Below are 20,928 nucleotides of genomic sequence, written 5' to 3'. Positions count from 1 at the left end.
CCAGGTGGAAGCTGTTGAACTTGGCTGACCTCAAGTCTGTAACATGGTGAAATCCCTGCTCTTCTCACTGACTCATCTTTTCTTCTTTTTCTCTTTTCTCCAGTCGATCAACGCCTGACTACAAACAAAAGCACAGACTTGACCTGAACATGGAGAAAACGTGTCACGCTCACACCTGTCTGTCGGCGAAGGCCCTGGGTCGGCCCTGGCCCACCTCAGGCTGTGAGGCCACCTTAAAGCATCATCATCACCTCGGTCCTGTTGACATCATCAGGCTCATTAAGCAGCTTCTGCACCCAATGGAAAACTCCTCCAGATGATGTGTGATGTGGAAAAGGTCCGACAGACCCCAGAGTCACAGCAGAATCTACTGCCTCCAATGACACCTCATCCATGTAGAGTTTACCTGCCTCAGAAACCACACACACACACACGCACACAGTCAAAACCAAAGTTCTTATTTCTCATGCAAGACAAACTGGGATCACAGTGTGAGTCAGTGTTTGTCTGTGTGTGTTGTTGTGAGTCAGTGTGTCAGTGTGTGTATAGATGACTATGTATGCTCTTATCACCTCTGTCTCTTACACACTGCACCTCAGGGCCAACACACACACACACACACACACACACTGCGAGAGCACAGATGGCCTCACATTCATGTCTCCTGCCAAACAGATGGACCTGGCTGGATTCATTCAGCGATGGACGCACACACACAAACAAACACACACAGTCACAGGCATGTACACAATACACACACACAGGAGCCTCCTTAATTGCTGCAGTGCGCTGAGGATTCAGGCACACATTCACACTTACATACACGCAGCTTCACACACAGTGGCTGTTGTCCAATGCTGGTGCCCTCAGTCTGTCCTGACGCACAGACGCACACAGACACACACTCCGAGGCGGTGGATCGTGTCCAATCACATGCCCTCAGCGTGTCTCTGTGAGTCGGAGATGTGAAGTCTAATTAACAGAACAGCATCAATATTGATGAGGGCCACTTTATTCCGTCTATTCCCAGTCCTGCTATTAAATTCACTTAAGTTTCACTTCCTGTTCATAAACAGCACGCGGCGCATCAACAGGGTCAGAGGTCAACGCTGCCAGGCTTCTTCTGTGGTGTTTAACATGAGGTGGAGTCTAAACTCAAAGCCATCATACTGTAGTAGTAATGGTACAAGTGTACTAGCTGATGCTGAGCGGTTTCATGGACTCTTGTCATCTGCTGCTTCAAAGAAGGTTCTCTGCTCTGACAGGCTGTAGACACTTACATTCAAAGTTTGTGTTCCGGTCCAAACTCAAATTGATAGTTTCATTTAGAGGCTGAAAGTATCAGCTCCTTCTTCTAGGTCCACGCGTCTGGGCGTGGAAGTGCAGGACAACAAACCTCAACTTGCTGCTTTACTTTGTGTGTTCTTGTAAAAATGGTTTTACACGTGGATTCTGGGAACTGGAGTAAATATGATCAGTACTGGACGGTGAAAGTTCAGCATTCAGCCTGAAGCTCGGTCTCTCTGTCGGTAACAGGTAACAGAATGGACATGTTCTTCAGGTGAGTCTTGCTGGGTGTTCGTTCAATTGTTGGTGTGGTTTAAATGGTGTGTGTGTGTGTGTGTGTGTGTGTGTGTGTGTGTGTGTGTGTGTGTGTGTGTGTGTGGTGTTCAGCTAATTGCAGTGTGTTGATTGATGTGATGAGGCTGGAGGTAAGATGAGAGCAACCCGCATGTATTCACTTTCAGGTTGGATGAAGATGTGTGTGTTGGCCGATACTGGACCTTTATGGATGAGTGTGTGTGTGTGCTGGGTCCTCTCAGGTCAAAGGTTACCATTAATCCTGCAGAGGGAGTTTCCTGCTGGGAATCACAGCAACACGTCCAAGTTCCCACAAATCAAGCTCCAGAGTTTAGTCTGCAGCGGCGGCTCTGATTATACTCTGAAAATAATTATTTAAATCCACAGCCGGAGCAGCAGCCACATGTGACTGGACTCCACTAGAAATAGAACCACATAACAGAGTGATTTTGATTTGTTAAGTTCAAACAGAGAGTATGTTTTTATTTCATAATGAAGACAAATTGATGGTATGAAGAGACAAATTAGTAAAAAATCCTCCAACGTGAGATCACAATAATAATCAGCTGTGAAATAGAAAAACAGAGTTTAGTCTGTGACTTTAACAAAGATGCAGGAAACAAAGACAAAGAAAATAGTTTAATCAACACCATAAAGTCAACATGACAAAACAGAACATGAACTAAACCTACAAAGCTATCATCAACTGTTAGCTGCTGTTAGCTACTATTAGCTTCTAATAGCCGTTAGCTGCTGTTAGCTAACATTAGCTGTTAGCTACTACAGTACAGTATATGCTGCTGTTAGCTATTTTCTAAACCTGGGTCCAGATTCTGACTCTGTCTAGTGTCTGACTTGCTCCACTGTTATTTGAAGTGACACCTGGTGGTGTGCAGGTTTGGGTAGTAGCAGAACCAATGTAATCTAACATCAGTGGCAAACCAGGCTGGTGTGTGACCCAGAACCAGGAGGACTGGGAGTAAAACCAGTTTCTACATTGGGAACATTACCGTCTGTGAAAGTGTGTATTGTTTTTTATTTGTTTGTGAAGGCACCGTCCTGAATCCTGAACAGGGCCGGTGAGGCTTTAATGGACCGGATCCAAAACTCTTCTATATTTACTCAGCCTCTGCTAGGAGTAAATTTAACTCCGCTCTGCATGTGTCACAGTCAAACTTCAACGTTTGTGCTCAGGCTAATAAAAAACAAACACTCCTGAAGTTTTCCTGAGGCCCGCAGCCAAATCCTGAGCTGAGATGGATGGGGCAGTAATCAGCTAAACGCCCACCAGGCTCCTCCGATTGAAATAACCAACCTGAGGCGTCCTGCTGCGACGTTATTGTGCTTAACGGAGACGAGGAGGAGACGAGGACCGACGCAGGACAACGGAGACCATCCATTCTTCCTGATACCTGCTACCAAGCCTTCATTCACTGTCTTCATCACTCCTTTCTTTCTGTCTGTACGTCACCTTCCACCCTTGGCCCTGTCAGCCTCATACTCTTCATTCCCTGTTTTACTAACATCTTCCTGCCTTGTTTCCATCATCTTTCCTTTTCCTACTTCCCTCCTTCCTTCTTTTCTTCCTTTCTTTCTGCCTGGTCTTTTTTTGCCTCCTGCCCGGAGCAGCGGCGCTGTTATGCTCTGTAGAGGATTAGTGTTCTCTGCCTGGTTAACGTGTCAGAGGAGAACACAGACAGTAAGAGGATTAACTGACTGGCTGAGGGTTAACTCTCTCCCTGCTCCCTGGGACATTCCTCCACACAAATCCTGTTTTCTCTCTTTTCTTTTCTGTCTTTCACGTCTCTCAATGGCATAAACGTCTGGAGTTCAGTGAGGACTGGCAGCAAGTTCAAATGCGCCTGGACAGTAAATATTGAAAGCGTGTTTGTTTGTGATGCAAACATGAGGTCCATAAAATGACAATCAGTTTGGTCATTCACTGAGTCATAGTGTGATGCAGTGGTGACCTGTCCAGGTGATGAAGACGGTAATGATGGTCTTAGTATTTGAACTCTTGACAGCTATGGGCTCAGTCGTCCACCTAAAGAAGTAGCGAGGAACGGCAGGATGAAGCTTTGTCTGCAGTAACAAAAGTTGAGCAGGCACCCAGCGGCTGTGGATGTAACCCCTGCAAACACACGGTGGAAACACACAGACACAGTCCCTGAGAGGCTACAGGTGGAGGAACACATAATGAGACAGCAGGGGGCCGTACAGCCAAAATCTGTGCTCGCAGATGACCAGTCAGCTGTGGGAGGGCAGGGAGTCGGACCCGCCCTCCTCCAGAAGCTTAGCTCTTCCTCTGCAAGGTTCTGGTACGAGAGGCACCTTCTCCTTGGATACATATTACATAACAGCACAGCTCTGACAAAGGGATGATGATGATGATGATGATGATGATGATGATGACGACGACAGCGAGTGTGAAACTTTTGAAACAACAGCTCACCTGCAAACACAAACCTCTTCTTTAGTTTAATGGACACAAAGAGACAAACCCATTTCCTCCAAAACAAAGCTGCTGTTTTCACCCCCAGATTCACTGTGTGTGCGTGTGTGTGTGTGTGTGTGTGTGTGTGTGTGTGTGTGTGTGTGTGTGTGTGTGTGTGTTTACTTCCTCCTCACAGCCAATCAGAGGCGGAGCTCAGCTGCCAGCGGTGAGAGAGACAAAGCTGCTAATTAGTAGAGCAGGCGATCAGCAGGCCAGTCACACTGCAGGACACTGCACACACACAACACACACACACCTACCTGCTGAGTCTTTGGGCTGTGTTTCCTGTGTGTGTCTGCGTGCGCTTGGAGGTGATCAGGGGGTTAAAAGGCTGGCAGGGCAAACAGCAGGTCCACAGGAAAAACAGGGGAATCTTCCTTTAATCAGAGCCAGTGGGTCAGCAGAGGTTAAACAGTTTTCTTCTTAGAACTTTAAGCTGCTTTTTCGTCTTTTGTGTCTTCACTCCCTTTAAAGGTTTGACCTCTGAGTGTGTGAGCTTCAAGCCGACAGTCCAGGTCTCACAGGCCCAGGTTTGGTTAAAACCAGGACTGAGCTGAAGAATTCTCTCTCTGGCTGCAGTTATACATATTTGTCTGCAGCCATACGGTACATGTAAGGCGGACATCTCTAGAGACCTGGACCATAAAAGAGAAAAGAGAGAGAGAAAACACCAGAACGGATTTACGCTCCAGAAGATTGGGATCCAGAAAACCTTTTTATCATTTATCATTTATCATTTTATCATTTATGTTGATAATTGGACATTTGTTTGTTGAGTCCTGGGAGAATGTTCTCAATGGTCAGGTACTGCTAACATCACATTCTTTCATACTCACGTTATTACTCATGACACTTAGCAACAATACAAGCAAACTGTGGAGGACACATAAAACCGTTGTCCTCCAGCCTCTTTCTCTTGAGTTACTATTTTTTTAATATAAGTGTCATTTTTTACAGAGTAGGAAGAAGTTAGAATTATCTATTCCTACCCTATAACCCATTATTGTGAATGTTTGAGAACATTGACATATCGAATTATGTTTTTATTAGTTATTTAGTTAATTACCTGTTCAGGTGGACGTTGCACGTTGTGTTTTAACTACTGAATGATTGTGAATAATAACGTCTCCATCTCTCCATTGCTACCGTCTTGACCCTTGACCCTACGTGGCGCAGTGTCTTCTTCGGTGGTGCTCAGCTCTTGCTTGCTTTGCTGGCTGAGGCCTGTTACCAGACGCGTCGTCAGGGTGAATATCTCTATTCACCCAGAGATACCAGACCCCACAAACCTGAAGCTGCGTCCAACAGGACGTGTGTGTCTGCTTCACCCAGAACCTGGAGCGACGTGACCGGAAACGGGAGGAGGGAGGGGCAGAAGGCGGAGGAGGCGGAGGCCAGCGGGGAGAGACTCCAGCCTTAGGTCTGTTAAAGGTTTTTAATGGTTTATAAAGGCGTGTTGGATTGCAAAAAATGGCACTATATGAAACCTTTCTGCGCGTGCCGTGTGCAGTTGCAGCTCCTTGCTGTGAATGTGGCTTGGCTAGCTTGCTAACGCTAGCTTGTGTATTAAAGTAGCTAACAGATGCCGGTCCTCCACGTGGCTAATCTACATACGTAAGCGTAAACAAGCCCCCTGACTGTTGCACACTTACAGACTGTTCGGCATACGAATCGCCAACATTAGCTGTTTAAGCTGCAGCGTCTGATCCGTGTTGTTAGGTTACATATAAAGAAGTTATGTATAAACATTAGGGTTTAATAACTCATAAATAGGACTTAATAAATAGTAAACCTTGGTTTAATTGATGAGACGTGTTTGTCTTTTGTTTGACAGGTGAAACGGGATCAGGATGAACTCAGCAGACAGGTGAGTGTTTGTGTGTACATATAATATGAATTCCTTCTGTACACGGTAGGAGATGAAAACAGTCCAGCTTTGTCTGCCATCACACTAAAATGACTAAGAAGACGAACTGTTGCTTTTTGTACCCTGACAATTTTAAAGGGCTTCAATCCCCAACGGGTCGGTTTTTAGAGATTTACTTTACCTGTGTAGACGGATATTACTGGTAGTGTAGGTTTATAACCCTGGGATCAACACAGTGGTGCTCTGCCAGGTTGTTTGTTTGATGATGACATACAGATTGAGTCCAGTCTTTTAGTGTCTTTAAGAATGAACTACAAATACACATCAAACTAGAAAAAACATTAACAGTAGAGAAAGGAAGAAAAAAAGCTTTGACTAGTGGAGTCACCTGTGTGTGAACGTGCACTTCAAAAAAAGAAAAGGACAGCAGTGATGTGATTTTTATCATGCGTAAATTAACACAGAGCACGACACCATTTTGGCTTCACCCCTTCAGGACACACACACACACACACACACACACACACACACACACACACACAGAGTCTCCTTCACCGAACGGCAGCAATCTGTAAATCTGTCACTTTTCACCACAGGTTGCGATATAATACAGCCTGTGATTAATTTTAATGAGACACTTTATGGAGAAGAAACAGATCAAATGTTGGAGGGGAAGAAGTGATGCAGTTACAGAAAGCGAGAGAGGGGATGAGAGAGAAAATTGAACAAAGGTTGAAGGAAAACAAGTTGGAAGAAAAATAGCAGTAGCGAAAGAAGAGTAGTGACAAAAGGAGAGATTGTACGAAAAGGAGAAAATAAACAGAATCGAAGTAATACCATGTAAGAATAAAAAGAGAAAGTTTGCAAGTAATGGGAAGAAAAAGGCCAACCCGTCACATTCATTTACATATTTTATATATTTAATGATTCATTAAAAATCACTTTCTGAAATTTGATTTGAAACTATTCCCATTCTGGTGCCAGGATGAAGTTCTGAACCTTTTGGGACCTGTCAGTGGAGATTCTCAGTCATCCAGGTGGAATAGTCTAGGTTAGGTTGAGTCATGTCAACTGTTCTTCTCGGTAGAAACATTCCACCACCAATCTAGGTGTCTTCTTGAGTCTGGAGCTCTGGATGACCGTTTGTCTGTAGATCAAAGAAAACGAAAATGCTTCGAATGGTAGTGGTCCAATTAAAAGTTCATCCCGTTTGTGCATCTGCTGTGTCTCAGTCATGATTCTGCATTTATGATTCTTGTGTATTTTCAGTCATTTTGTGTCTCTTTGGAGTAAATGAGGTTCCTTTGCAGTTCTTCAGGACATGTTTTAGGTGTTGAGCGCTTAACTTTCACTTCATCGTTCTGTTTGATTTAATTTTTGTATTTGGAGTTTGGACCTGAGAGAAAGCAGACATGACTCTGGCTTCTACACACTTTGAGTAAATTAATAGCGCTGTGAACAGTAATTTGCAGTGAAACAAAGATGTGTTAAACTCACTCTAATTGCTAACAGTGTCGCGGCAGCAGGAAGCCGTTTTGTCACTCGGTTGATAAATCACCACAAGATGATCCTCCACCCCCTCTTCTCATCACTTCCTGTTTCAGACAACACCTGTCATTCCAACTATACTATAATACCAATCTGTTATCCAACTATACTATGTAGTGTCAGTTGTGTCTTAATGGATGCAAATTCACTTGCTTTTATGTCACCACGATTGGTTTCCAGCTCCTGATGAGGTCAGACCTCTTTTAAAGCATCTGTGCAGCTCATGTCCTCCTTAAAGGCGAAATGTGAGGTCATGTGGCCAACAGGAAGTGAGGATGTCACCACAGTGTCTGAGGGTTAATCCTCCTTTTGACTTTTCAGCTCTCCTACAGAGCTCAACCCTGCAGTGTGCTTCTTTAGATGTTTTCAGTTAAGCCTCATGGTGCAAAATGCATGGTGTCACTGAGCGTAGAGCGACAGTGAAACATGTGCTGCATGTTGTTGACCCCTCTTGAAAAGCACTTGAGTTCTGGGTCGAGTGGCTGACGGACTCAAGGGTCTCTCTGATCTCTTCATGATGATCATGCCTGACTGCCTCCGAGCAGTTAAACAGCTGCAGTCCGTAGAGTGGGGTAGTCGGTCAGCAGAGTGTGAGGTATGTTGTTATTTTACAAACTCAAACTACTTCCTGAACCTACAGCAAAATACTGTACCTGGTCTGTCCGTCTCGTAGATCTCAGAACCGTGCTGCACAGTCCACTTAATCTAGCCAGTCACATGGTCAGTTTTTTGCAGCCCTTTACTACTGTATGGTTTAGCTCTACTTTTGGTAGAATTGTACCAGTCATGTATAATTTAGCATCCTTGTTTTACTTTGATCCTTTTTGTTGTCAGTTTTCAGATTTTTGTGATCATTTCATTTTTTTTATGGTAACGTTGCTCTATGAAACTGATGACCAAATCAATAATTCCAGATGTTATATCTGGGCTTTACTTATTTGATGATTTTGATTTAATGAAGTGTGTAGCTCATCATGTCATCAGCATTTCAGCATCAGCCTTAACCTGTTTTCTTAATGCCACATCCTTGTAGACATTTGGTGCTAACAGACTAGGCTTGGATCTACGCAAACGAAACTAATATTAATGGTATTTTAATGCCGATCTGAAAAGCCAGATTATTTTCAGACTTTTTTTCTGAGCAGGCTTGTGGATGGATGTTTGTTTGTGATGGACATAGGAGACATCCATAACCACAAAGTGTAAATCACACTGAATGTAAATGTGTATTCATGTCTGTGTGCTCACATTTGACTGAGGTATGATGCTGAGAGGGAGTGTGATATTTGGAGGTAACTGTGGCAATCTGTCGCTGTCAAAATAAACACACAAAATATGAAAAATAAACAAATCAACAAATACTTCCTTTTTCAAAGATAGATTGTTCAGTAAAACACATACTGGTGTAACTCAGGCCAATGTTTTACAAATTGGCCACTTCATTACTGTCTGTCTGCAGGAGCAGGTCAGAGATCTGAGCATTACTGCAGACACACAGGGAGACCACCAGGAACGCATGGTGTTGGGTGTCCTCTGTCCTCCACATCTACTACGGTTACTGTCGATGAGTGGATGGCTGTAGGTTTTACTTACAGACAGAGTGTAGAGTGGGAGAGGAGTCTGTAGAAAAGACAGACAAAGAGGGTGAATTCAAAAGGCCGCAAACAACAAGTTAATTTGGTTCTGGGGGTTCAGGAACATGCTGGGATCTGGGTCGAGACTAGAAGTTGGGTTGTTTCAGTCCATGTTATTCACAGAGGTCAACATTGATCAGACATCATCTGTGATCTACAAGCTGCTAGATTGCCTCAGTGTGTGATGCTGTGTGAGGGGGATGCAGATCAAACACAACATCACTGACTCTGAGTCAGAGGAGCTGATTTACCTCTGTGGTCGTTTCTGAGGCTGCCGTTTGGCTGTTATCATGTTACAGGCTGTTTCTGTTACTTCATCCAAGCCTGGATGTGAAAGTCTTTATGTGTCTCCATCCTGTCTCCTCTGATTGGATCAGCCGGATCGAGTGTCACAGCCAAGGAACCAATTAGCCGCTGACACTGACCTCCCACCTCCTCCCCTGGAGCTCCCATCGGACTCAAACGGCGTCTTGGTCCCGGCACACGGCGCAGCTGTCGGCGTATTAGCCTTCCGCCACCGCCGCTAACTGTGCAGCCAGCTAGCGCGCCCACCCCTCCTGCCATTAAAAATGAATGTGGAGGGGCTTTTAAAGTGAAGGGGAGGCACAGGGAGGGTCGGAGGAGACGAGGCTGCTGTTTTCCAGGGAAAATATTGCTATTGATCCCATCCCATCCCATCGTTTTAGACGTAAGCTGATCTGGCCTCAGATTTTTCTCAGTGTCTTGTTGTAGCGTCCATCATTGCAGAATCCGATACCTCGTGATCCCAGTGCTGCAGGATCGAGGGGGAGGATAAAGGGAGGAGGGAGGTGTCCCAGGGGAGGGGCTGGATCATCAGGCTGTTGTCGCTGTGATGAGGACGATGGAGTCGAGTTATGAAAATGAAGTGGGCGTAATTGATTGGGTTGGTAAAGTTTTTATTCCTTCCTATTGATTCACAGGCAGCGAACAATATTGATACCAGCAGTGGAACAACTCGATATGAAGTGAAACATAAACACAGCGGCACCGAGGGGAGGGAGAGTGAGGCAGAAGTCAGTGATGTATCGGAAGGAGAGAGAGAGAGAAACCTGAAGAAAAGTAAAGATATGTAAAAACCAGAACTGTGATGAAAGGAAGACGGAACTATGTCATTTAATAGAACAAAAATAAATTGCTCTGACCGGATGCTGGATAATTTGTTGAGCGGAATTCTTACAGAGGCAGTAAAAATAAATGCTTCTGAATTGATTCTATTTGGTGGATCAAAATCACATTAGAGCTTAGAGGTAGTGAACAAAAACGCTGATTCTGTTTGTGTAGGAGCTCAGAGACTGGACAGAAGGCGTCACCACTGCCAACCCACTGCCTCTGTTCAGGGCCAAAAGACGAGCCATGACTGTGTAAAAGCACCTCACAGGCTCAGCAAGCAGTAATGGTTCAGGTCCCAGCCCTCCTTAGCGGACGGTGCCGTCTGCCTCCAGGAGGTGACCTGTACAGACTTTAGCTCTTACACCTGTGTTTCCCCAGACATCGGACGGAGCATGCCAGAATTTTCCATGTTTTTATTCTCGAGTTGCTGGTCAGACAAGAAGCGGCCAACTGAGCAGAAAGTCAGCAAAGGAAGTGTGAAATGTGTCCACTTCCCCTTCGCTCGGCTCAGTTTATGAACCAGGACAGAACCCGAGACAGCTTGTGACTCGACCTCTGACCTTTCACCTCCTTACAGTTTGTTTCTTGTTACGCTGATCTGTGAGTAACTGAAGCTTGTTTCCCTGCTGACCTCGCTGTGCGGCTGACAGACGACGAAGCTAAATGTGGAAGGCAAACAAACATTTTAATGGTGGAAGGCGTTGGAGAAACTTCCTGACGAGGAGGAGAAAGAGAGGGGGAGATAAAAAGGCAAAGCCAGGATGTAAAGCGAGCTGTAACATGAGAGACAGAGGTGCGAGTTAATGTGTCCATCTCTCCCAGTGTGTGTGTGCAGTCTATTTATCCATCAGAGTGTGTGTGTGTGTGTGTGTGTGTGTGTGTGTGTGTGTGTGTGTGTGTGTGTGTGTGTGTGTGTGTGTGTGTGTGTGTGTGTGTGTGTGTAAGGCGATTACAGATCTGGAAGCTTTGGTTACATTCCCCTCTCTCATCCTGCCATCCTGCTCCACCAAACGGCGGTGGGTTTGATGGTTTTAGTGCCTCGCCGCTCGATGCAAATCTCATCACCAGTTTTTAGACACGAACGCTGGGAGACGACAAACAGAAACCGGAGAGAGGCCGCATTAACGCCGCCGCGGCTCCTTCAAGAAAAGAAAAAGGAAACCAGAGGCTGAAAATATGGCGTCGGGTTTCAGCCGTTTGGAAAATATCCTCAATTTGATCAAAAATTTATAATGTGACTTTTAGAGCAGCTTGGGTTTCCTGGAGGCTGCTGCTGCACATTATACATCTGCTTTAATGTAGTTAACACACTTTAACACACCGCACTGGCCTTCACTCTGTGTGTGTTCATGTTCTAGCCGTGTGTGTGTGTGTGTGTGTGTGTGTGTGTGTGTGTGTGTGTGTGTGTGTGTGTGTGTGTGTGTGTGTGTGTGTGTGTGTGTGTGTGTGTGTGTGTGTTAGAATGCCTAAAAATAAAAAAATGACCCATCAGAAACATTTAAAGTGAAGCTTCTGTGGCCTTTATTGGATCATCCAAACTGTTCCCTCAATTAAAGCAGTCACAGTCCTCATGGTTACACCTCCTCCCAGGATCAGCAGTGCACAGGCCTGATTAGTTCAGACTGTTCCGTCTCATCGGTTTGCTTGATTTGGTTGCAGCCATTTTGGTGGTCACAAAGTACCAGGACAGAAGCTGCTTTCACAGCCTCGTAGCTCAGACCTCTGCGGTGGCAGGCCGCTGGCGTGTGTGTGGCCTCCTGTTGCTGCGTGTTTGGATTGGAGGCTCCAACGATGGGGTTTCCACAAACCAATGAGCCAATCATGATCAGATATTCATGTTTCAAATGTCAGGAGTCACATGCTGAGTCTGGAGGGTGGTGCCAATTACAGAACTTTGTAGGTTTGCAGGTGGAGCATGTTTGGTGAACCTGCGTAATGAAGGAAAGACGCTCAGCGTAGACTTCACAGCTTCAAAGAAGCCACGTGATGCTTTGTTTGTTCTGCCTTTCTGTGACTCGTGAATCACACTAATAAGTTGTCATCGTGTGTGTGTGTGTGACCACAGAGGAGCAACAACACAAGTTGACAGATTTTCCTGAAAACCTCAAGAGCAATTTAAAAAATCCATAACAGCAATCAGATTTCCTACACACACACACACACACACACATACACACACATAGATATCTTGTGACTGAAGATGCAGAACAAATCCAGTTTAGAGTGAGAGAGCAGGACGTAAGTGTGTGACGATGGAGAAAACCCATCCTTCCCTGGAGATGAGGAAACTACATCTACATCTCCACCCAACCAGCTAAACACAGGCCTGTCCCCAAAACCTCCAAAGTATTAAAAGACGCAATGTTTGTGTGATATGTATGTGTCAGTAGTGATGAAGTACTTTAAAAAGGTAAACCCTGTTTCCCAACAAAATCACATTCTGTTTAAATCATCATGTGTAAGTAGCTAAACACACACCACAACCTCTGCACACAGACGCAAAACCCACGAGCAACTTGACCATAATCAATCAGCTCCTCAGGACGTGTTTAGCCCAGAACGCTCACACTCTCCCCTGTTTACAGTCCACTTAGTGATGGCTGCCTCCAGACCTGCCTGTCATCACAGCCATCCGTCAGCGTGTGGCCTTTTCAGACCACACCCCCCTGTGTGTGTGTGTGTGTGTGTGTGTGTGTGTGTGTGTGTGTGTGTGTGTGTGTGTGTGTGTGTGTGTGTGTGTGTGTGTGTGTGTGTGTGTGTGCGCGCGCGCGCGTGTGTGCGCGCGTGCGCGCGTGTGTGCGTGCGTGCGTGCGTGATCCCTGATACTTTGATTATTTTCATTATTGTTAACACATTACTGTATCTATTTGCTGCTTTTAGTAAACCTCCAGTTTGGAAGCCATGGAAACTTCACCTTGAAGTCGGACTGTTTTAAATCCATCTTTGGCTGCCAGAGGCCCCTTGAGCACAGCCTCTAATTCAGCCTTTAAATAAGCTGTCAGCACGTGCTTTTCATGCCTGCACTTCATACGTGTGAGCTAACAGCCACGCTGCTGCAGTGGCAGCTGGATGTGTGCTGGGCTGTCAGGGTCTGCCAGGCTTTCCAGCTCCTCCTGCAGCGGAGCAGGGATCTGTGTTTGTTTGTTTGCCTTGGTGTCTTGTTAATGAAGCAGCAGTGATTTAACAAGTCTGCTAATATTTGTTATAACTTTAGAAAACCCGGTGTGTGTTGTTCTGGCTTCCTTCACGTCCTGCACTACTTCAGGTGTCTAATTAATGCTTCCCCACAGTCACCAGACAGGGAACTGTACTGTCTGTGAACCACGTTGTTCTGTAGTGAAACCATGTCTCAAAGTAGGTTATAGAATAGTATGATGGTTGAGCTTATGCTGCTCATTCTGCCCTTGTCCTAATTTATTCATTTTTTTTGACAAGTGCTCACAAATCTCTATTTAATTTGACTTTGAACACAACGCTACGGGCTTATGTCCACACACACACACACACACACACAGGGGGGAGAGGCCGTAATGTGGTTGCAGTCTTGTTAGCATAGATTTCCTGCCCGCTCACTTTAATAAATGTCTTCCCGAGTCATTAAAGCAGGAGAACGCATCAGCTGCATTGATCTGCAGCAGTTCATCCCACACAGTGCTCACTATTTATCCAAACTGATGATGGAGAGTCTATTACAGCTAGTGGATCATATGCAGGAGAGCGAGGGTGGCGGCGCTACCACATGGGCTTGGTTCAAGTTTGTTTGTCTGTGAGCAGCTGTTGGTTTCCTTCCTATGAAATGAAATGAAGTCAACAACCTCACAAACAGTGAAAACACCCCTCAGCACAGTTTCCATGAACAGAAGAAGGAAGTGATGTACACAACTTTTAAAATGCTGCTGTGATGAAATGTTTTTTTATTCTCAAAAAGAAGTGGAAATATTAAACCGTGCTGCTTTAATGGAGCTAATCTGTCGTGTAACGACAGAAACAAATTGGGGCCAATCGATTCATAAATCAGTTGATAACGGAGGTGAAACTGGAGCCTGTCAGTGCCTCGTGGTGAAAAACCGCTGTGGAGCTGAAATGGGCCATCTGTGAGGTTTCAGCTCGGTCCACCAGCAGCTGAAGGAATGTGTGTGAGGTGTGTGTGCACGTTGACAGCTTCAGTCTTCATCAGGAGGAAGCGTGTCTGTCTGTGTGTGTGTGAAGTGTAAGTGTGAGAGCAAGTCGTTCAGTGATCCTTAAAAATCTTCTCATGTAAATTGATAGTGTGCCTGCTCGATTGTGTGTGGCCTGTGTAAGTTAAGACGCGGCCCCTGTGAACTTTGACCTCCGCCATCGGCTTCAGTCTGCTGCGAAAATAAATGAATGTTGAATTGATTTTCAGCAGCTGAAAGTTAATATTTTCTGTTTCTTTTGAGATGTTTTGGGGGGATGTAGACCCCCCCCCAAATCAACACACCGGCTGCTGAATATCCAACCATGAGACGGGTCAGCACCTGAAACACTTGGTGACATACGTCTGTCTGTTGACTGGAGAAACAGAAGGATGGAACCTGCTTAATGTAGGTTTGGTACCTCTCTCTCACACACAGTCATCCTCCATCACTATTGTGCCTGTGATTGTCGCCTAGCAACAGGTTGGGTGCCCTCTGTTATTATGTTTACTGGAAATGTTTGTTGTAAACAAGGATAAGGGAGGGGAGGAAGAGGAGGTTAGGAAGCGATGAAGGAGAGGAAGTGAGGAGAGTGTGTGAATGAGACGAGGTGAGCGTGTGGTGAAGTGACCTGCTGCTAAAATCTATCATTATCCAAAACAAAGCACTGCACCGTTGGCCGGCCACGCCCCCGCCTGACTCTCAGGACTCATTCTCCCATAATTCCCCTGACCCCCGGCCTTGGCTAAGTAGCATTTGTCAACCAGTTTGTGATAATTATCACTTTGAAATGCCAATGCGCCACAGGGCGAGTGCAGCTCCATGCTAGGGCAGTATGCTAGCGAATGCTAATGGCTAAACAACATGATAAGTCCTTCAGGGTGAAGAAGAGGGTGCTGTTCATAATTACTGGTTAGCAGTTAACTGTTAGCTTGTGGTGGTAGCTCACGGTGGCACACTTAGCCATTAGCTTACATAGGGGCCACATGGAAAGGCCTTCAGAGTCAGCAATTAGCGCCTAGCAGCTGACGTTTTCCAGTCTGTTTGTCCCAATCAGACAACACGGAGACGATTTATTCAGAGAATCTCACAAAGTGAGCATGACTCCATCACTTCAGTTTATCTTGTCTTTATCATGCGAGGTAACCCTCACAGAGCAGCTTTCTTTGAACTTGTTTGCAGGTTACAACACAAATGTGTGATGAGCCTCTGATTGTAGTTCTTCAGGAGCATTTGTGTTATTGTGTGATTTAGTTGGAGACCCTCAGATTCATGCCCAGAATAAGGATGTCCTTTTTGTGAGGCCACAGCTGGAGGTAACGTCTGCTCCCAATTCTGACCCAAACCCCTGAAACAGCACCTGCAGGATGTAGGGAGACAAAATGTCACAACCTCAGATGAGCACACAAACCGACACACACAGGTGAGGACATATTAAACGCAGAACCCTATCACCATCAGTCGCGCAGGTGTTGGTGCCTTCACTCAAGCTGCGGTTACCGTGACAACAGCAGGAGGGAGGATGAGCCTGAACTTGCTGTGCGTACGAGTGGCACAGTGCATCCTGGGTAGTCATTAGTCTCAGCTTGCCTCCCATCAGAGAGTGTGTGAGAGGAAGACTCCATCTGAAAAGAGAACCTGAAATGGTTCAGTCCAGATTAAACCAAACCCAGACAATGCTTGTGTCACAACCTTGTAGCTGTTTTCAAGGGATGCGTTGATGCAGGGCAGGAACCAGTTTGGTCCATCTTATAACATTGTATCAAACCTTCAAACACAAAGGTAAAGAATGTGTTGCCGTGTGGTGGTGCTTATGGACTCGCTGCCGGGGCGCGTTAACCCTTCGTTTCTGTGGTGGAGCTTAAATATTTAGACTGCGTTAATGTGGACATCTTTGTTCGCTGATGTGAGTGAGCTCGTGGGGATGTGTCACCTGGACACGTCTGACATCCTGCAGCGTCACAACAACATGACACACAACCTCCGTCCCGTGGCCTCTGGCTGCCAACAAGGCAACACACAGTCACGTGTGTGTGAGTCACTGTGTGTGTCCTCTCCATATTTATTTGATGCTCGTCCATATTTGTCAGCGTGCAGGCGTGTGTGTGTGAGTCACTGCAGTGGGTGTGTATGTTTGTATGTCTAGCTGTGCGTGTGTGTGAAGTGTGAATTGAACAGAGCTGTGACCAGATGGGCTCTGTGGATCAGGTTACCTGTTTATAGAGCAGCATCTGTCCACCCTGTCAATCAAACGCAGAGACAAGGGGAGGGGTCGGCGACGCAGACTCATAGTTGTCCCCCCTCTCCGGCCTCAGAGCAGGAGTTCCAGGTGGACGCCGGCTTTTCTGCTCGGGCTCCTGTGTCCGCCTTCGTCCCAGCGCTGCAGGCAGGTGCCGCTGCTCAGCCTCCTGGACACTTCTGTGTACATTTACACAACAATGGTTGAGGAAACGCGGCTGTGATGCACGTCTGGCTGCTGGCGATGTGGAATCTGCATTGTGTGAATGGAGCTTTTGAATGAAACGGCGAATGTGTCTGCGGAGAAGAATGGACGCTGTCTGTGACACCTATAGAAGCCGTGGGCTCATTGTGGCGCTTCTTTCTTATCTGTCTGTTGACTGGACTTTCTTTCTTCTTTCCTCCTCTTCTTCTGTCTCTGTTCCTATTTTTATCTTCCATTTTCAAGGTTTTTCCTCTTGGCGTCTCTCTTCTCGTGCCACCTCCTCCTCCCTCCTTTTTTATCCCTTTCCCTCGTTACCTCTGTGTCTTTCTCCTCCTCGTCCTCCTGCTGCTCTTCTTTGTTTCATTTCTGCCCAAACATTTTTCTCCTCCTACAGAAATCAATGCAAATATTTTCTCTGTCCCTTTGCCTCTGTCTCGCTCTCTCTCTGCTTGTCTTTATTTTCCTCTCTCCTCATGTATATTTCTCTCTAAATAAATGTGTATTCCCACTAAGAAATCAATGCAAATGCTGCCATCGATTTCCACTTTTTCCCTTGTTTTTTTCTGCCTGTTGAGCAAATGTCCTTTTTTTGCACTGAAATCAATACAAATATTTTCTCTCCCTCCCTCCCTCCCTCCCTCCCTCCCTTCTGTTAGCTCGTCACTGCGCATGCCCTCCCTCTCCTATTTCATCTTTGTCTCCTTTCTCTAAATGTGTATTTTTCTCCAAGATCAATGCAAATATTTTTCCCATTTTCTGTCTTTTTCTGTCTCCTGCTACCTTCCCCTCTCTCTCTCACGTCTCCCACTCTCTTCCTGCCTCTCTCGCCCTCTCTCACCCAGCAGCCGTCATTATGCGGCTGATTGCTGCGTTTAGCCTGGTAATTGAAATAATGAGAGAAGATTACCTCGCCGCTTTTAGTCACCTCGTCTAATCCACCAATCAGCTGTCAGCAGGTTGAGGAGGTGTGTGTGCGTGTGTGTACAGTACGTATATGTGTAGATATGGATGTTTGTTGCCTAGACGCCTGTTTGTGTGTTACTTCACTGTCGATGGCGGGAAATCAGGAAAATCAATGACGCTGTGTTCCCTCAACATGACCGTTGCAAACAACAAACCGGCTCCGTGTGTGTTGCTGTTTCCTTCTGTTGTCTTGTTGTTGTTTGCTGTTTATCTCAGGTGTGTTTTGTAGAGAGTTGGATGCTCTGCTTGTTAATGAAGACATTATCTGTGCTCCACAACTCGATGTCCACTTACCAGACTCGGCCTTCTTCAGTCCAAAACCGCCACCGAGGGTTCAGAGGTCATGAACGAGTGTCACGGACTGGAGATGAATATATTTACGTTTTCCATCCAAGTTCACCCAGTTTACGCCGTAGCTACAGAAGCAATTAGTAGAAGCGTCTTGAGGAGTGGCCGTGAGTCCTCACGCCTGTCTAACTTTTTGATTGTCCTCCGCTCCTGCTGAGAGCGCCCCTGTACTCCGACTGGCCAGCCGAGGCTCCGTCTTTGTTCTGCAGCGGCTCGGCCGGCTTCCTCTCCTCCATCCTCCATCCTCTCCCCCGCCGGGATAAGCTTTTAGCTGCATCCTAGCCACACAGGCTAACCACCACGCAGCAGCTCTCACCGACTCCTCGCTGTTCCAGCCAAATGCCGCCACACAACACCATATAATTAAGAGCTCTGAATGCGAGCAGGCAAATGCAAAGCAATTTGGGACGAGGCGAGAGAGACAGGGAGGGGGAGGAAGGCGGCGGTGAGCCAACACTGGTTTCAATCTAATTGGGCCATATCAATTTATTTCACATTTCTGAAATGTCACGCCTTGATGTGAAGCTAACCGAATTTGCATACGTGCCGCAGCATGTTTTTACCTCAGCAGCAAAGTGTGGATGAAATAAATAGAGGCAGAAATAAATAGAGAAGTGACGCGGTGGAAATGCCAGGGCTTTTTCTCTCCGCTGAGCGCCGCCGACCGGCGAGGGTGCGGCGGCTCCTGATGGAGCGCTCGGCTTTTAGACGCACACGGAGCTGGAGCTGACATTTCTGCTGCAGAGAGAAGAGGACATGGCAAAGACAGCGGCCAGCTGCACGGTGCAGCCACGGCACAGCGACATTTCAGAAGTGACACAACAAAAGACTGCATGCATGAATGCAGTAACAACCTGTAACACGCAGCCTTCCAGTGGAAGCCAGCTAGCTAATACTCAACATGGAACCCCCTGGCTGAGCGTGAACACCGAGGCCTGACGCTTTGACTCTATTTTTGATTCTTTATCTCCAGCCACTGTGACCGTGGTACCGTTTCATCTGGGCGTTGATGGTTAAAACCAAGCTGCTCTGACGTGATGAGGCGACCTTCACGGTGGCCTGTGATAAGGCATGTTTCATATTAATTATGATATTAATTAATAACTTAAATCACACTTAATAACTGCACCAGAGTCTCCTTTACTGTGTATTGCAGACATCAATGTGTGGACTGGCTCCAGGTCCATGAGCCACCGTATTTAAATGTGACCCAGACTCAGGACTGAACTTGGCGTTGATAGCATTGGTGGCTGCGGAGCTGTAGACTGGTACCAACTCTACTACTCACCATGTCATTCTGTGCATTTGACTGCTTTAAAGCAGCCGGTGGTTGAATGGCTCCACACATAAACGTCCTTCTGTCTGTGGATGCTGCTTTTTGTCCATGTGCGTTTCCTTTCAGCCTTTTCCTTCCCTCTCTCTCTTCATCGTCGTCTTTCTGTGTTGATGGTTTTTCATTTCAAACCAATTAGAAGTACTTGAGAGCTTAAAGTTCATCTCGCTCTCTTTCTCTTTCTCCCTCTTTTCCGCCCAATTGCCCTGTCGCTCCACACACACTCATTAACACACACACACCTGACTCAGGACATGTTTTGCTATGCTATTTGAAGTCATTACCAGAGGAGTGTTTAGCAAACAGCAGCTAAGAGCAGTTTGACATTTGACTCTGACAGACTGTTCTTCTTTATCTACCTGGAATGTTCGTGTATGGGTGTTGACAGAACCATCTTTGTGAGGACATCTCCGGCTGTTTGGGGGTTGAGGCTCAGTTTTTCTTAAGGCATTGAGTAGCGGTGCATCATGTGGGTGAGTGTTTGGATCATGTGTCCTGCACTCGGGGCAAAGCGGGTCTGGAGGGGACAGAGGTCAGCAGCAGAGCCCTCCTCTTTACAGACGAACACAGCAGCTGGGCCTGTCGGGGCCATGGGTTCCTGCTGGCTCCACGCCTTCGTTCTGTGCTCCCACAGGTGACGATAATCAGTTGAGATGGTGCCTCCCAGTCACCACCTACCTGCTCACTGGACTCGAGCTCCAGCCTGTGGAAGCAGAGATAGAAGGCCTGAGTAGCACCAGGTAACAAAGCAGGATCCACCCTGTGAATAAGTGTCACTGTAATAAAACCAGCAGACCAAATTGTAACTTGACATAAGAACGTGCTTCTGCAGCGCAGACGTCGGGGCCGAGCCTCTCGTTAATGACCGTCCTCACATTTAGGTTTAGGTGGGTTCAGCCGTCAACTGCTGAGAACCTGCTGCCGTTACAGAGCCATCGTCTGATTCGCTTTGTTCCTTATTTTTTTGGCATTTATCAAACCAAAAATGTGAAACATAATGTCATGCTCTCCATGTAGCAATCATGATAATAATATAGTCCTGCAAAAGGAAACACAGCAGAACCCAGCACTCAGAACAGGAAAGTACATCTGCTCAGCGAGCGCCTCATTTACATATCACATGACCTTTTGATTATAACTGTTATTTATATGATAACGTGAAGTGTGTGTTCTCGCTGTGCATGTTAGAGGCTCTTGATGTTTCCACTGGGGAAACTCTTGAACGTCTCACAATGCCACTGATTAAAGCTGCACCGTGTGGCCAGAAGTATGTGGACGGCCAATACAATATAATAACATGATTGTTTCTTAATTGATTGATTTTGGTTTTCTTGTGCACAAACATGAAGCGTTTTTTGGATTCCTTTATCCGTCTGTTGTCCTCTGGGGTCTCGACACCTCATAACCCATTCATGTCTGCATGTGTGTG

At 46.2% G+C, this 20,928-nt stretch overlaps 2 long non-coding RNA genes across 2 annotated transcripts; both read right to left on the bottom strand.

The window, feature by feature from the left end:
- Positions 1 to 2,206: 2,206 nt before the first annotated feature.
- On the bottom strand, positions 2,207 to 5,272 carry LOC114848013 (uncharacterized). Its single transcript, XR_003784330.3, has 3 exons — positions 5,142 to 5,272; positions 4,336 to 4,710; positions 2,207 to 4,033 (listed from the first exon to the last, which is right to left on the bottom strand). It is a non-coding gene; the product is annotated as an uncharacterized LOC114848013 (long non-coding RNA).
- A 7,835-nt stretch (positions 5,273 to 13,107) lies between these two features.
- Positions 13,108 to 18,546, bottom strand: LOC129603655 (uncharacterized). Its single transcript, XR_008693760.1, has 3 exons — positions 18,113 to 18,546; positions 16,626 to 16,830; positions 13,108 to 16,037 (listed from the first exon to the last, which is right to left on the bottom strand). It is a non-coding gene; the product is annotated as an uncharacterized LOC129603655 (long non-coding RNA).
- Positions 18,547 to 20,928: the final 2,382 nt, after the last annotated feature.

This window comes from Betta splendens, chromosome 22 (genome assembly GCF_900634795.4).
Source record: "Betta splendens chromosome 22, fBetSpl5.4, whole genome shotgun sequence".
Taxonomy (NCBI): domain Eukaryota; kingdom Metazoa; phylum Chordata; class Actinopteri; order Anabantiformes; family Osphronemidae; genus Betta; species Betta splendens.
The sequence above is the reverse complement of the archived record's forward strand: the minus strand, read 5'-3'. Positions and strand labels throughout refer to the sequence as shown.